The sequence below is a fragment of the Colias croceus genome, chromosome 1 (assembly GCF_905220415.1).
Source record: "Colias croceus chromosome 1, ilColCroc2.1".
NCBI lineage: Eukaryota > Metazoa > Arthropoda > Insecta > Lepidoptera > Pieridae > Colias > Colias croceus.
In genome coordinates, this window is record NC_059537.1 from 13,595,529 (window position 1) to 13,608,560 (window position 13,032).

A 13,032-nucleotide genomic window follows, 5' to 3' on the forward strand; every position below is an offset into this window, starting at 1 on the left:
CGACCTAGATATCTTTTTGCTTTTTAATACTGATATTGAATTACTTATTTTGAGCTAGAATATATTGACGAAGTTTGTCCATGTCAAAAAATTAAGACCTACCTATAATATTTTTGCATTGTACATTCATTAATTTAAAATTAATCTTAGTTATTTATGTATAAAGTCTATCTCCTAGTAAACCAGCCATCAATTCCATAAAAATATTTTATTAACCCACGGGCCATTAACATTAAAATTGCTTATTTCATACATATTTCATTCATCCAATCAGAAGGTATTACAAACACTATTTACCCGTAGATTAGTACCGAATATTACTACACAAAATCACACACACTATTATCGACCTTAATATGTTGTAATAAGTGTAAATTTGCTGTAAACTTTTACGTCAGTCCTCTCAAAACCAGTGGTTGCACCAACAACTTACTACATAGTGTGTCCCAACCAGCAAGGCCGTCTACATATTTCCGTAAACCTTTATGGAATATGTTTTTTTCTAGAAATTTTAATTACCTTGATGTTATTTTTAGATTTTATGGAAGTTTTTTTGATCGAAATACAAATCTATAATTTTACTAGTCCAATGGATGAAAAATTTCATAAAAACCAGTCAAGCCATTTCTGATTTCGGACTATTTAAGTTACACACTGTGACAAGAGAATTTTTAATAGCTAAATACATATTTTGTAAAAATATTTTATAAACCTTAAAAGCGTTATGCAAAAAATCTCTACATTTCCGAAAATCTTAAGAATTAATTCGAGACAATTCTTTTATTAACCTTCTTAAATAAGGATTCATGTACCTACTGAGGAATTTTAAAAGACCGAAGTAGTATAAAATCTTTAATTGCATTTCGAAAAAAATGTTATTGCTTCAACCTCTCGAATTTTGAGTAAGAATTCTCCAATTACATTTCCGTATAATATTTAAACAGAAACATACTCTGTTTTTCGAGAAAATTCCTTTATTAACCTTCAGTGAGTAAAGAATTTACTAAATACCGAAATACAAGTCTTATTAATACTCGTAAGATAATTATTTCAATATCCTCATTATTCATGTTATGCAAACTATGTTAAAAACCATAGAAATCTAAATAACAATGGTTAAATACATTTTGATTTAAAAAGTTTCATTTTATTGACGAAATGCATACTGCATTGGCTCAGCTAGATACATCATCTATAGCTACAATTGGTCAGCGTGATGATATCGACTGACCGGTGGGTTAATTGGTAGGCCCTGCCTTCCAAGCCAGAGGTTGTGGGTTCGATTCCCACCCGGGGCAAATGTTTGTGTGATGAAAATAGATGTTTGCTCTGTGTCTGGATGTTAATTATCTATTGATGTATTTGTTTAAAATTATTTATGTATGTTTATCAGCCATCTGGTTTCCATAACACAAACGAAAGCTTAGTATGGGATCAGATCGTGCCGTGTGTGAAACTTGTCCCAAAATATTTATTTATTTATTTATTACTAGCTTCCCACCCGCAGTTTCGCCCGCGCAGTCAAAGAAAAACCCGTATAGTTCCCGTTCCCGTGCGATTTCCGGGATAAAACTAAATCTTATTTCCCGGAGTAAAAAGTAGCCTATGTCCTTTCTCGGGTATCAAAATATCTCTATACCAAAATTTCATGCAACTTGGTTCAGTAGTTATGGCGTGATTGAGTCACAGACAGACAGACAGAGTTACTTTCGCATTTATAATATTAGTATGGATATGGCCTATAGCTTTCCTCGATAAAAGAGCTATGAGTGAAAGAATAAGCGAGCTAAGAGTGAAAGAATTTGTCAAATCAGACTAGCTATTATCGAGTTCAAGCAAGCATACTCTTCAGCTTATTTTATAAGTGCGTGTTCAATATGTTTCTAGTGAAATAAAATTTGACGTCATAACAACATTCTTTGCGTTTTCATTCTATAAAAAATAATCATTGTTAACAAATAACCTGCAGAATAAATGATTTGTAAATATTTTTCATATTTCTAACTTAGGGGTCAAGGGTGGCTTACGTAATAACGTAAGGCCAATGTCAGCTTCATTCATTTTCAATTAGTACAAACTAGATAAATCATTGAAGAGCAGTGGTGGCTCAGTGGTGAGACCTCGGACTTCGAATCGATAAGTCCGTGGTTCGAGACCAGGCGAGCGCGCAGGAAATAAATTGATTTTTCAATTTATCTGCGCATGTTGTAACATCACCACTGCTCGAACGGTGAAGGAAAATATCGTGAGGAAACCGACATGTCGAAGAATTAAAAAAAGTTCGACGACATGTGTCATCCGCCAACCCGCACTTGGCCAGCGTGGTGGATTATGGCCTGTACCCTCATAGGAGGCCCGTGTCCCAGCAGTGGGAACGTATATGGGCTGATGATGATGATGATGATGATGATGATGAGATAAATCATTATTCTATAATCACTATTTATTAAAATAAATTAAAAACGTATAAAATTAACTTATAAAACCTGTATATATAATAATGGAATAAAATTAAAAATTCCTAGCTACGATGATATCGTTGAGACCATAAATTTTGTAATAATAATTATGTGGTTTTACTAAGAACAATCTCAACAAATAACCTTATTAAATAAAATATAATAGTTACAAAAATTAATCAATTTTAGAAAAGACCTATTGAACTTTAAATAATTTTTATAACCTATACAAATATAAAGTGTAATATAATAATCTACACTAATATTATAAAAAGGAAAACTTTGTTTGTTTGTTTGTTTGATTGTAATGAATAGGCTCATAAACTACTGGACCGATTTTAAAAATTCTTTCACCATTCGTAAGCTACATTATCCACGAGTAACATAGGCTAGGTTTAATCCCACGGGAACGGGACCTATGCGGGTTTTTCTTTGAAAACGTGGGCGAAGTTATAAAATATAATACAAACGCAAAAACTTCTTGATCTATAATTTTATTTTTTTTCCTTTTAAAATACGTTTTCATGTTATCTACAATAACATAAAGTCCAGAGGTCAAAATGTAAAGCATATACTATAAAATGTGATACATATACGAATGCGAAGATAAAGGATAATATTTTCAGGGTTAGGACTTAGGAATAGATAAGAAAATAAAATAACAACTTTTATTTTTTCCCTCAAAGTGTATCCCTGTATCTTGTTTTTCTCAAAATATAGAGCATATTTTGAGAAAAGCAAATACACATACATCATTGCCTTGTAGTACATAATATTATTACGTACTAATAATGTGTACACGGAGTATATATAAATAATACTAGTGGTTCGCCCCGGCTTCGCCCGTGGTACCTACATGTTTAAACTATCCTATCTCTCAAGTTAGATCGAACTGCACATGGTGTGCGAATTTTATTATAATCGGATAAGTGGATTAGGAGTCCATTGAGGACAAACATTGTGACACGAGATTTATATATATTAGAGAAGATAATGCCTTGCCCCTTTGTGCCGTATGGGTTCGATGTCACATAGTGACCGACCGAAAAATTTTGTAGAACCGAGCGCAAATCTAAGGAAATCTTAGGTTCTACGCAGGAACTAAGCATCGTAGCACGAAGAAAGGCAAGCACATAAACTAGGTTTCATAGGAGACCAGAATCTTTTTAGAATTACCATTTTTTAACATAAAATGATTTTTAGGTACTATCTAAATAACTTTCGGAATAGACAAACTAAAATTGGTAACTATTTTTTTAACGTAGAGCAAGTCAAGTGAAGCTCTAGTATTTTAAACTATTTCAATTTCTAATATATCTATACTAATATCACACTATTACAATATTATTTCCTACTAGCTTCCGCCCGCGACTCCGTCCGCGCGGATGTCCTTCTTCGCGTGGATGGTTTATTTCTCCATTTTGAGTACCTAACTCTGACAATGACATCTTATAAAAAAAAGAATCCACTGCGGGTAACGCAACGTGTGTTCGCGGTTCTATAAAACAACGTCTATGGATAAAACTGAAAAATTAAGATTTTTTTTTCTACGTATTTTTCCAGGATAAAAAGTATCCTATTTTACGCCCAGGATAATAAGGTATAATTATACCAAGTTTCATCGAAATCGAACCGTTAGTTTTCACGTGATGTCTTCACATACAGACAGACAGACAGACAGACAGCTGTCTGTCAAAAATTTTTGACAGACAGCTGACAGACAAAAATTTTTTTAATCACATATTTGGGTTTGGTATCGATCCAGTAACACCCCCTGCTATTTATTTTTTCAATATTTTCAATGTACAGAATTGACCCTTCTACAGATTTATTATATGTATAGATATTGTAATACTGTGCTTATATTATAAAGCTGAAGAGTTTGTTTGTTTGAACGCGCTAATCTCGGGAACTACTAGTCCGATTTGAAAATTTCTTTCGGTGTTAGATACATATTTATCGAAGGTTATAGGCTATATAATATCACGCTACGGCCAACATGAGTGGAGCTACGGGGGTCAAACCGCGCGGAGCAGCTAGTATACAATAAAATTATCAGTTAAGAAATAATATGTAATACCTACAACTTAATTTTATTGAAATATTCATGTAAAGATAAAAGAAGTGTATTTTTTGGCTAATATTAAACCGGATTGTATCTATACATATAATAAATCTGTAGAAGGGTCAATTCTGTACATTGAAAATATTGAAAAAATAACTAGCAGGGGGTGTTACTGGATCGATACCAAACCCAAATATGTGATTAAAAAAATTTTTGTCTGTCTGTCTGTCTGTCTGTCTGTCTGTCTGTATGTGAAGACATCACGTGAAAACTACCGGTTCGATTTCGATGAAACTTGGTATAATTATACCTTATTATCCTGGGCGTAAAATAGGATACTTTTTATCCTGGAAAAATACGTAGAAAAAAAATTAATCTCAATTTTTCAGTTATCCATAGACGTTGTTCTGGAGTAGGTAGGTACCGCGAACACACGTTGCGTATTATTATAGACCTAGCCGTATTTGGGTCCAATAGATATTTATAAGAATATGTCATTGTCCGAGTTACTCAAAATGGAGAAATAAACCATCCACGCAAAGACCGACATCCGCGCGGACGTAGTCGCGGGCGGAAGCTAGTTTCACATAAAATCTCAATTTCTTTTCATCTTAATGACAAAAAAAGCTGTTTTAAAATATTCGACCGGTCAATTTGAACTCTGGATTGGATAAATAAGCTTCGTTTCAAAAAAAAAGCAATGATTCAAAATGTGATCTCAAAATGTCCGTATGCATAATTAATTTCAAATAGGTAATATTGTATACCTAAGTACGTATAACTACGTGCATTATCCTGCAACTTCGTATTGTATACCTACAGTTACTTAGGGTATAATAGTTAATATCTGCATATTTTATGTATACAGATACAGTAATAATTGTTGCGTGAAAAATAAAAACAAAAATAACGTGAACAACGAATATACATTATTTACTGGTATTTTCATGATTAGTTATCATAAGATTAGTCTGTGGTAGGAAAAATCTAGGAGCTGTGCACTATGAACCAAAACTGATAAACTCATACTCAACTCAATAAAACATTTATTTATTCAATTAGATTTCTCAATTTCTTCTAGAAGCACTTTGAAACGTTATTACATGTTTTTAACATTTACCACCGATTCGGAAAGCAGTACCTATCTACGGAGAAGAACCGGCAAGAAACTCCATACATTTTAAGATACGTTATTTTCAATGCATCATTTTCTTAAGATCTCATAGATCAATCATGATATTATTAATAATTGTTTAGCAGTATATTAAATATGACGATAATCGACCTTCTAATTTTCTTGCAAATAAACGCACGCTGCATCATTTCAAACCAGTAAGCCGAGTTTGGCAATCGGTAAGTTTAGAAACCTCGGGAGTGGGAGAACATATTTTGTGCAATTAAAAGTTTGTACCTTTAGGTTAAATTGCTAGACACTCTTAAATCCATATTAATATTATAAATGCGAAAGTAACTCTGTCTGTCTGTTACTCAATCAATATTTTCTCTTCATCAATATTTTGATACCCGAGAAAGGACATAGGGTTTTATCCCGGAAATCCCACGGGAACGGGAACTATGCGAGTTTTTCTTTGACTGCGCGCGCGATGCCGCGGGTGAAAAGCTAGTAATTTATAATGTTTTCATCTTTTACACAACGTATCTTTGTTTCTAAAGAAGCAAGTTCATTTTAACTTAGGTATTAAGAATTGTCCGATAAGCGAAAAAATATGGAAATATTGCGCTTATCCTTAAAAAAAAAGGAATGTGTAGAGCCAATCGAGACGGAGAGGCAATCTTGTTTATATTTTTTTTGTTTGTAATTTAGAATCCCTCCTCCTTGTTAATATCTATACTAATATTATAAAGCTGAAGAGTTTGTTTGTTTGTTTGTTTGTTTGAACGCGCTAATCTCGGGAACTACTGGTCCGATTTGAAAAATTCTTTCGGTGTTAGAAAGCCCATTTATCGAGGAAGGCTATATATCATCACGCTACGACCAACAGGGGTGGAGCCACGGGGGTGAAACCGCGCGGAGCAGCTAGTTTTATATATTTATAAATCAGATTATGAGAATATAAAAATATTAACTGCTCGCCCCGGCATCCTGAGTTGACTTCGGTAATTTTTTCTTTTTTTTTAAGTTTTCCTAATCTTAGCGGAGATGAATCAAGTTAACTAAATATCATTTAATAGTTTTAGTCTTGGCCTAATAACACGACTTCCTTTTAAATCATGTTATATGTAATGTAAGACGTATTCACTATTCATAAAGTAGTTTTTATAGCATTTAGTGCAGAAATAGATAGAAAGAGAAGGAATTTCATTTAAATAAATATACTAGATAATATATATGTAATGAAATGCCATTTCATCAATATTCAAATTTGCCGCGATTCGTGCGTTCACGTTATCTGTGGCACGGATTGACGTAGCGGTAAGAAAAAATGGCGAGAAAGGATTAAAGTATTGTGTGCTGGTGTGCAACGCAATTTATAATAAAACTGAAAGATAGAAGGGATATAATTGGGGATTTATTATATGTGGACTTTAAATGTCGTTTCTTTTAATTTACAGGTGAGATTACATATGTTAAGTTGTTGTAGTAACAAACTATTTGTATGTTAAACTATTGTGAAAACTATTAAAATAAAACTTTTAATTTACAGAGAAACAAATTGGTTTCCTTGAAAATCCTCAATAATATATCTTATAAAACGACATTTTCGTTAACTAAAAGAAGATGGACCGGTTGCAGTTTGAGTTTACGATGATAGCTTCAAATGATGGCAAATCCAATGTGTTAGCCATAACCTCAATTACTACAGAAGAAGGAAAATGTTATGTCTTACCTGATGATCTGAAACCGGTCATTCACCATACATGTATTGTTAAAATGAGTACATTCTCGAAAATAAAAAACAGCATAAAGAAGAGGCATCAAAGCCGAAAAATTTGGATAAAATTAACCCTTAGCTGGTATCGGGGGTCAAAAATCACCCCAGTGCAACGAAATTTTGGTCATAACTTTTTAGTGTTATAACTTACACTCTTGTTCATCTAGCTAATCTCATAACATCTCGGGCGTGAGACGGACGACATACAAGTGTTACTTTTCTGTTACATGGAGCTGAGGGACGTACACTGCTGGGGTCAAAAATCACCCCCGATACCATTTGTGTAAGTTTGTCTGAATTTATTCTAAAATTATTTTCTTTATTTTTTGAGTTATAAACGATCATTATGGAGAGTTTTTTGACTGACGATCAAATAGCTGAATTATTAGATGACGAAAAAGAAGAAAATGAACCGGAAGCCTTCAACAGACCAGCTGCTTCTGTAAGTGATGATGAACAAATAAGTGATTATGGGAAGCAGAGATAGCTACTTGTTCTGAAGAGAGTGTATTAGAAGCTGACTCCTCAACTTCAAGTTCTGATAGTACCAGCGAAGGAGATGATGATAAAGAAGAAGCAGCTAGTCATACCTCTGGCGAACAGCGATCATATGCTCTAAATGTTAGAAATTTTACTAAGAATTTGTTACTGGTACATATAAGTTGTCATTTTTTTTGTTTTCTATGATTTTTGATAAAAGTTTATTTTTTTAATAATTAGACTATATAAGAAAACTATAGTTAGAATATTTTTTATGTTAATTTTTAGTTTTTGTAGAATTTATGGATCTCAAAGTGAACTTCACTAAAATTAAACCAAAAATAAGATATAATTGGATTTGAAAATTTAGTATGGTTAATTACATTGTGGAGCACTATATTGTCGTTAAATGCTTACTTTAAGAGTTACTTAATTGATAAAAGAGTATTAAAAAGTAAAAAACCTGTTTTTATAACATTTTTTTTTTTAATTTTCTCATGGGGTCTTTTTTTACCCCCGATACCAGTTAAGTTGGCCAAGTTTAGCGATACCAGCTAAGGGTTAAATGAGGATCAAAAGAAAACATATACAGATGAGGAAGGTAATATGCAATTTTTGGATCAATACTTGGAAGAAATTAGCATCATACAACCAAAAGACAAAGATAGTAATTTACAAAATATATTAGAAAAATTAATTGAAACTACCACGAATAAAGAAAATCAACATAACCTAAGACATGTCTCGGAGAAATTTATTATTGAAAAATTCACAAGTAAGAATTGTAATGCATTGCAATGGATAGAGAATTTTGAAAAAGAGTGTGACCGCTTCAGTATTACAAAAGATGAAACAAAAATTGAAATATTGAGATTGTTTTTAGAAAAATCTTGTTTGGATTGGTATAGCTCGATGGCCATCAAACTAACAGTAACTTCTGAATGGAAGGAATGGAAAAACAATTTTTTGGAAACGTTTAAAAACCAAGGATGGGACATGGTCTCATATGCTTTTTCATTCAAGTATAAAGAAGGATTATTAATTGATTATGCAATAAAAAAAGAACGACTCATACTAGACATAAACAAATCAGTAGACTCCAAAACAATAATAGATCTTATTGCAACAGGCTTACCTGGGTTTATCTTAAACAAATTAAACAGGGATGAACTCAACAACACTACTGATTTGTTCAACGAGTTTAGAAAATATGAAGGTATGATGTACAAGAAGAACTCACCTATGGTAAGAAGTGCTACTTTTCTTCATAGAAATAAAATTAATGAGAAGAAGCCGTGTAAGACGTGTGAATCTTTAGACAAAGGAATAAGATACCATCCAGAAGAGTTGTGTTGGTTCAAGAAAAATAAAAATGAATCTGAAAGGGGTACCAAAGCCAGAACTGTGAACAATAATTCAATTATTGAAGTAGATATAAATACTAATAAAAAAAACGAGTAAGTACACCATTAATCAAAATCAAGCTTTTGTTAGAAAATAAAATAGAAGTAAGCGGAATTTATGATTCAGGCTCACAGATCTCTTTGATAAATTCAAGACTAATAAAAGTAAAAGAAAATAAAGATAATGTTAATGTTGCATATATGAAAACGGTTAATGGTGTGAAGAAAACAGATGGCTTGATAACAATAAAAATAAAAATATTTGATATGGAAGAAGAAGTGGATGTATATGTTGTAGAAAATGAAGATTTTGATGATTTTATAATCGGATTGGATATGATACAGAAATTCAGACTTACTCAAAATGAAAACTTGCAGATAGAACAAAAGAAAATAGTAAATAAAAAAGACAGAATACCTAAAGAAAACGAAAATATAAAAAAATATAAAAAGACTTTTGCAATAAACTTCAATGAACATATAGAAACAGAGGAATTTATAAGTATGATTGAACACTTAGATACTGAAAAGAAAATTGAGATAGAGAAAATTATAAAGGAATTTAAAACAATTTTTGCTAAAGACAAGTATGATATAGGATCAGTTAGAAATTATGAAGCTCACATAGACTTATTAGTCAATAAATACTGTAGTAAAAGACCGTATAGATGTACAATAGAAGATAAATTAGAAATTGAAAAGCAAATATCCATGTTACTAAAGAATAATTTAATAGAAGAATCTTACAGTCCTTTCGCTGCTCCAGTGACAATGGCATTTAAAAAAGGTGAAAATAAAAAATCCCGCTTATGCATAGATTTCAGAGAGTTGAATAAAATTGTTGTACCGCAAGCTCAACCTTTCCCATTAATAGATGATTTAATTATTAAAACTAGAAATTGTAAATATTTTACTACACTGGACATAAATTCAGCATTTTGGGCAATACCACTAAGGGTGCAAGATAGAAGTAAAACAGGATTTGTCACACAGGAGGGCCACTACCAGTGGACCTGCCTCCCTTTTGGCCTGAAAACCTCACCAGCAATTTTTCAGAGAATTTTAAGCAATATTCTAAGAAAGCACAATCTTACAGGATATGCAGTAAACTTCATTGACGATATTTTGATATACTCGTCCAACTTTGAAGAACATTTGAGACACATTAGAGATGTATTAGAGGCAATAATAAAAGAAGGCTTTAGATTGAAGTTGCAGAAGTGTACCTTTGCTTCAGACTCGGTAAAGTACCTAGGACATGTAATTCAGCACAATTCGGTAAGACCACTTAAAGACAATCTGATCTCAATAAAACATTTTCCAACCCCTAAGACACAAAAGAACATTAGACAATTTTTGGGTAAAATCAACTTCTACCACGAATACATACCAAGAAGTGCAATTATTTTAGACCCATTACATAATTTATTAAGAAAAAATGAAAAATTTGTGTGGTCAGAGAAGTGTGAAGAATCATTTAATCAAATAAAAAATTATTTATGCTCTCAACCTGTATTGGAAATATTTGATAATGACTTACCAATTAAAATTTTTACAGATGCATCTTTAGGGGGTATTGGGGCAATACTAAAACAGACACAACTAGACGGCAAAGACAAGCCGGTGGCATATTTCTCAAAGAAACTGAATGAAACTCAAAAACGGAAAAAAGCAATATATTTGGAATGTCTTGCAATTAAAGAAGCAGTTAAGTATTGGCAACACTGGCTCATTGGAAAACAATTCACTATTTATTCTGACCACAAACCTCTAGAGAACATGAATATTAAATGCAGGACGGATGAAGAATTGGGAGACCTTACATATTACCTATCTCAGTATGACTTTACAATAAAATATATACCCGGCAAAGAAAATGTTGAAGCTGACTGTTTGAGTCGAAACCCAGTATTAGAATCAGAAGATAACAAAGAGGACCTATTGAAAATAGTTAATTTAATACAGATTAGAGATGTAATTGAAGATCAAAAGAAAAATGCAATAATAATAGAAAATAAACAAAATCTTATACACAAAAATGAAATATACTACAAAAGAATAAAGAAAGATGAAAAGATTATCCTCTCAGAAGAATTCAGTAAAAAACTTATTAAAAAGGTGCATGAAGATTTATGCCATATTGGTATCAGACAATTGCAGAAAAAGATAAGCCCTGTATATACAGCTAAAAATCTAACAAAAAATATCATAAATATTTGTAAAACATGTGAAATATGTATAAAAAATAAATCAAGATGTCAAGGAAAATTTGGACTAATGTCACAACTGGGACCAGCAACAAAACCGTTTGAGATAATGTCAATAGATACTATCGGTGGCTTTGGAGGATCTAGGTCAACAAAAAAATATTTACACCTTTTAGTAGACCACTACACCAGGTATGCATTTATTGTAACTTCTAAAACACAGAATGCAAGTGACTTTATTAAACTAACAAAGAAAGTTCTCGAGACAGATGAGATTGGAATAATTCTAACAGATCAATACCCGGGCATCAACTCCAGAGAATTTAAACAATATTTACAGGACAACAATATTACATTAATATTTACAGCGGTCAATACACCATTCTCGAATGGCTTGAACGAAAGATTAAATCAAACAATAGTAAATAAAATAAGATGCAGAATAAATGAAAAAAATAACAAAAAATCATGGACAACAGTCGCAAGAGAATGTATACAGAAATATAATGAAACGGAACACTCTGTTACAGGATTTGCACCAAAATACTTACTTGATGGTACAAATGTCACTATTCTACCAAACGAAATTAAAACAATACAAAGCGAAGACAAGTGGATTGCAGACAGAAGATTAGCATTAGAGAATACAATAAAATCCCACAATTACAACAAGAAAATATTTGACAGAAATAGAAAACCGCTAGAATTACAAATAGGGAGTGATGTATACGTGGAGAATGGAAACAGATTAAATAGGAAAAAATTAGACGAATTATTAATAGGCCCTTTCAAGATTTTGGAGAAAATATCAAACTCCATATATAGGATTGACACCGGAAACAGAAAAACAGAATCATCACTATTTCACATAACTAAATTACAACCAGTAACAGCAGAATATGAAGATTACGTTTAGGATATAGATATATTATTTAGAATTTTCTCTTTTGGGGGGGGAGATGTAATGAAATGCCATTTCATCAATATTCAAATTTGCCGCGATTCGTGCGTTCACGTTATCTGTGGCACGGATTGACGTAGCGGTAAGAAAAAATGGCGAGAAAGGATTAAAGTATTGTGTGCTGGTGTGCAACGCAATTTATAATAAAACTGAAAGATAGAAGGGATATAATTGGGGATTTATTATATGTGGACTTTAAATGTCGTTTCTTTTAATTTACAGGTGAGATTACATATGTTAAGTTGTTGTAGTAACAAACTATTTGTATGTTAAACTATTGTGAAAACTATTAAAATAAAACTTTTAATTTACAGAGAAACAAATTGGTTTCCTTGAAAATCCTCAATAATATATCTTATATATACTTGAATAATTAAGTATTATTAATCCATTTCCTTTACCTTACCAACTTTCTTTGTTTTGCTTTTTACGTTTTTAATACAAATCGGTTTTGCATACAGCCTTGATACAGTACAATCACCCTCACAGAGCAACACAATAGTTTGAGTTTTTTATATTCAGGATATAATGTACACTATTTTTTTATTTATTTAAAAAGCTTT

The 13,032-nt window shown here is 31.9% G+C and overlaps 1 protein-coding gene across 2 annotated transcripts in view; it reads right to left on the reverse strand.

Annotated features, from left to right (window-relative positions):
• The window catches only part of LOC123696652, a 102,150-nt gene that overhangs the window by 70,513 nt on the left and 18,605 nt on the right, over nucleotides 1-13,032 (reverse strand). The gene's annotated exons all lie outside the window — the stretch shown is intronic.